The following is a 6,154-nucleotide window of genomic DNA, read 5'->3' on the forward strand; positions in this document are numbered from 1 at the left end:
TGACAAACGTGTATTAGTGTCAGAAGGTACAAGCGTAAAAAAATCTAAATATTATAAACAGGCAGTAATAAATTCTTTATTTACAATTGAATGTTTTGTTAACTTGGGAAGTGACTGCACGCTTATATGACTAGAAACTACTTCTGAATTTGGGTTGAATATTTCAACTGGTAATTTACCAATTATACGTGGGATAGCAAATGTTGAAGTTCAACCTTTAGGGAAAACAAATTTTTTATTACGTTTAGACTCTGTAGAAGCAAATATTATGGCATATGTGGTTGCTAACAATTTTCTACATACGCAGATGTTAGTAGGGCAAAACTTTACTGAATTACCTAATGTGATTATTACAAAGACAGAAAACTCACTAAATATATTGTCAAAGATTAATAATGACGATTTAACTTGATTAGAACCAGAAATTAATGTAAAAGATAGATTGTATGTGTCATTTGATTGTGAAGTAGATAAAATAAATTTAATAAAGTGTTGTAGTTATAATATAGTAGATGCAACAATTTATATAAAAGGTGGTTATCGAAACGTTAATGATAAAGAGTATTGTATCCAAGAGGTTTATATATGTTAAAAGATGGTAAATGTCAAATCAGTGTAATAAATTTTTCACACTGTCCATTATACTTTACAAGCAACTTTGTTATAACCAGATTTTATTTAATAGGACAAGATAAAAATTGTAGATCTTTGTCAGAAGTAAGCTGTTTTAAAATAAGAAAGAATCTGAAACCCATTCCTCGCGAAGAAATAACTTTAAACTCTAATTTAACTTACGAACAAAAAACGAAAATATATTCACTTATCCTCCATTTGGATTAGTTAATTGTCCTGCAATTTTTCAACGTACAATTAACAAAATACTTAATCAATCAAAAAATAAATGTGTAATTGCTTACATGGATGACTTATTAATAACGGGTAAACATTTTGAAGACTGTTTTTCAAAGTTACAACAAACCCTCGAACTCATTCGTGAAGCTGGGCTTACTTTAAATATTAAAAAATGTAGATTTTTTGAGACAGTAATAGATTATTTGGGACTAGAAATATCCGTAGATGGAATAATATCTAGCAAGTCAAAAATCACAGCCGTAGATTTTTTCCCAGAACCAAAGAACGTACATGAAATCCGTCAGTTTATAGGTTTAGCAAGTTATTTTCGAAAGTTTATCGAAAATTTTGCTATTCTTGCTAAGCCCTTGACAGATCTTACTAAACAAAATGTGAAATGGAAATGGGAGCAACAACAGAAGGAATCCTTCTTAACATTAAAGAAAAAGTTGGTGCAACGACCTATATTAAGTATTTTCAATCCCGATTATGTTACTGAACTACACTGTGATCCATCTAAATTAGGTTTGGGTGGAATTTTATTACAAAAGGAAAATGATAGTTCTAAACTCAATGTTATAGCTTATTTTAGTCGCAAGACTACAATTGACGAGGAAAAATTACATGCCCACGAGTTAGAAACCCTTGCAGTTGTTGCCTCCCTTAACCGATTTCGCCCCTACCTTATAGGCAAAACTTTTAAAATCATTACAGACTGCAATGCCTTACGATCTACGTTTTTAAAACCAGATCTTTTTCCCCGAGTTGCTAGTTGGTGGATAGCTTTTCAGGAATATGATTGCTCTATAAAGTATAGACCGGGGCCTTCGATGCAACATGTTGATGCACTGTGAAAATGATGCTCAGACTTATGATCATTTTACTCGAGTATTGCAAATATCTCAAGATGACTGGCTCCTTAGTTTGCAATTATCAGATCCAAAAATACAACACATCAGGTCTGTTTTAGAAGATAGTTAGTTATAAAGACTTAATTGATACAAAAAAAAAATTGTTATACGAAATAATCGCTTGTATCGTAAAGTAGGGGAAGATTTAAAATGGGTAGTACCCAAAAGTGCAAGATGGCAAATATGCCAACGTAACCATGACGAGATAGGCCATTTTTCAACTGAGAAAACTTTAGAAGAAAAGAAACGTGATTTTTGGTTTCCACGAATTTTTTTTTTTATCTAAATACGTAAAGGCATGTTTACATTGCGCGTTTAGTAAGGAACCGGCGTGTCCAAAAGAAGGCTTTCTTCATAGCATTCCAAAAATTGACATACCATTCCATACGGTCCATATTGACCATTTAGGCCCGTTTATAAAAAGTGCTAAGGGAAATCAATATATTTTACTAATTGTAGATAGTTTTAAAAAGTATTGTACTCTTAAAGCTCTTCGAAATACAAAGACGGTACCAACAGTTTTAGCACTTAAAGATGTTTTCAGGATATCCTGTCAGAATTATTTCCAATCGAGGTACATGTTTTACTTCATCCGAGTTTAAAAGGTTCTGCACAGAATACGAAGTCTCTCACATACTTAATGCGGTATCAGCTCCAAGGGCTAAAGGCCAAGTAGAGCGATATAATCGGACGGTTTTAGATTCGCTCAGAACGTATAATGACGGACTAGGAGAGAATAAATGGGACCTAGTAGTAAATAAAATACAAAGGGGATTAAATAATACGATTAATAAGGGAATAGGAAAAACTCCGGCGGAAGCACTATTTGGTAAACGTTTGTTAGGACAGGATGAAGGTAATCTTGGTGATACAGTTTCCGATACGAGACAAAATGATAAAGATTTAGAAACTATAACAAAGGAAATAAATAATTATATCGAAAAAGACCAAGAAAAACAAAATTTTGAGATTTAATAAGACTAGAAAGAAGGCTAAAGTTTACAAAATAGGTGATTTAGTAAAAATTTTAATAAATTATCCTTCTAATGACGGTAAAAGTCGAAAGCTATTACCCAAATTTACTGGTCCATTCCGTATATCAAATGTTTTAAACCATGATCGATACTAGGTTTCTAGTATTCCAGGTTCAAATATATCCAAAGGCCGGTATAGTAATGTTTGGTCAGCTAATCGTATACAGCCTTGGATAAATATGTCTTATAATGATGATGATGATAATGAAGAAAGTTCTGATGGTGAACTTAGTTCTAATTAAATTTATAATATGGGTGATCTTAATAAATATGAATTTATATAATTTTAATGAACGTACGCTCAAAACAAATTGTAACAGATTATAATAATACTTTTATTGTTTGGTTTGTAATAATATATTTTGTCTTTTATATATTCATTTAAAGTGTGTAAGAAAATACATAATCTTACAAAATATGATTTTGTGATTTTGATCTTTGGATTCGATAATAATTTATATAATATAATATATGAAACTAATATAGAAATTAAATTTTAGAAAATATAATATTATAAAAGGAATAAAAAAATATATAAATATATAAAAAAATGTTGATTAGTGTGATGATGATTTATTTGTTGTTGGGAAGTTTCACACGGTCACACAGGTGATGAGGGGTGAAGTGCCAACAAGAAAAAGAGAAAATATTTTTGTTGGGAAGTTTCACACGGTCACACAAGTGATGAGGGGTGAAATGCCAACAAGATAAAAGAGAAAAGATTTTTGTTGGGAAGTTTCACACGGTCACACACGTGATGAGGGGTGAAATGCCAACAAGATAGAAGAGAAAAGTTTTTTTTTCCGTTGGGAAGCCACGCACGGTTGTGATTGCGGGAGTTGGCTAGGACGTGGTGGTTGGGAAGTCTCACACGGTCACAATGTGTGACGAGGGGTGAGGTGCTAACCTTTACAGTCAATGTTACCGTAGTCAATTTTTTTATTGTATCCGATTTCATAAAAGTGTAATCGATTTCAGAACGTCATTCGTATGGCTTTAAAAAATAATACAAGATGTTTTCCCGCGCAAAATGATTATTAAAAAAATAAAAGGGAGTCGCGACTCGCGCATGAAATGAGAATAGGAGATTTTTGTGAATTGAATATTTAACTTCAGGACTATAATATTTATAAAATAGAACAAATAATAAATAAATATTCTGTGTTCTGGTGTATTTATTACTTGCAAACCCATTTGCTCTTAATCGAGATGAATTATTGTAATCCTTTGATATAATTGTGGTGTATGATTATTGAATTAATAATTAATACAGTGATTAGACGATATTTAATACGTTTTATTTTGTGAATATCTCCATTGCACGCTCACATAGTCTTCCAAATGTCGGATCAATCCCCGAACCCAACTGTTCAGCATACTGCTCCTCCGACATATATATTTAAATAAGCGGGACTTTTTTTAATGAGACAAGAGGACAAATGGGTTAACTGATAGTATGTGGTCACTGTGAGCCTTAGATACTACCATAGTAGGAATCTTATATCATCAACTAGCGGCCCGCCCCGGCTTCACACGGGTGCAATGCTCTTACTAAATATACTACAGAATGTCTTACAACGTTCACAGCTTTTTTGTCATTAGACAATACAAACCGCTATCTCCCTGTATTTTAAATCTGTAATATCTTCGAAAATAATCATTGAAATTACATGCTGTAAACGGCCATATTGATATATATTAAATGCACAATGTATTAAATGTACTTAATTGGGTAAGGATAAAGATAGACATATATCATCGCGGACTTTTTTGTAAAATCGCTTTAAAAACCTTTAAAATAATCAGTGTTTCCCTACTACATTGTGCATGTATTATACATATAAACCTTTCTATTGAATCAATCTATCTATTGAAAAAAGCGCACCAAAATCCGTTGTGGAATTTTAAAGATCAAACCAAACACAGGGACAGACGACGGTAAGCGACTTTGTTTTATACTATGTAATGATGTGCAACCAACTACACCGTTTGAGATGTTACATTCATTGTTATGTTTTATGATAATATATATCGAAATCAGATGATGAATTACAAAATTCATTTTTTTTTAATAATAATAATTGATGACATCTAAGATAATTCTAAAATATATACCCTACTAATTATATATTCTTTCATCAAGAGTATTTAAAGCGAATAATATTATTAAATGTAACTAGCATTATACATTATAATTATCACCAATTATTATCACAATATAAATGCAGGTAACATGTTCCAAGCGACATAAACAATAATAGAACAGATTATTCTATATTCTATAGTCATACATTTTATCTGTTTATATAAATTAATATTAATCAAATAATTAACGAATCAAAGATAGAAAACAATTACTTTTCAAAATGTTAAATGAGGAATTTCAAAATTAAATGTTTTGGTCCTAAATACTAATTATTATTTTTGCAGAATATTTTTTGTTAATTGTAAACAATGATTATCAGACGTCCTAATTATTACACTCACCTTATCTTATCTTATTAGCTGCTGTTCATTAACCTTATACTAATGTACAATTTCGATTTTCGTCTTTTAAATTCGATATTAATATAAATTTAATATTTTTCAAAAAGGGGAAAGTTATTTTGTCAATGAGCTAAGTTACAATAAATATAATGTGATGAATAAATTAAAAACTTAATAATTTAGGCACTAATAGTAAAATATAGGCACATTAAAATCACATCAATATTAATTATAAATATAATAAAATAATTGCACGATACGTGTGCCTGAATTCGTTAGTTTCTTTTGATTTATTTGTTGTTAAATATCAAATCATATCATGTATGATTTTCAGAATGGTTTAGCATAAAAATTGGCGTTTGAATATCGGCGAAGTTGTTGTCGGAACTTTGGTAGAGAAATTAAAATGAACTTGAGTAGTTCAGTGAAACAATGTTGTGAAACGATATTAATCAAGAACTGTTTGTTGTACATAATATAATAGAACTATTGACAAATTTATTGGACTATGTAAATCTATGGTTTGTTTATCTTGACTCCATCGATTGGAATAGGCTATAGGAATATAATATAGTAATAGTATATAGATATGTATGTATATACACTAATATATACTATACATTCTAATTACCTGATAACACAGTTTTAGTAATATATTGCATTAAAATAGTAATTTAGTTAATCGCAATGGTTATATAAAAATATACAAAAAACATTATAGTCATTTATTTTTAATTGCGGTCAGTAGAAATGGCATAGGCATAGTACTATCGTTATCGATATTCTTATCTTCAATATAACAATCGTCAAATAATATATTTATTTAGTCTCTAAAATATTGACATATATCTGTGTAAAGAGGAGAAGATA

The sequence above is a fragment of the Vanessa tameamea genome, chromosome 7 (genome assembly GCF_037043105.1).
Source record: "Vanessa tameamea isolate UH-Manoa-2023 chromosome 7, ilVanTame1 primary haplotype, whole genome shotgun sequence".
NCBI classification, from domain to species: Eukaryota; Metazoa; Arthropoda; class Insecta; order Lepidoptera; family Nymphalidae; genus Vanessa; species Vanessa tameamea.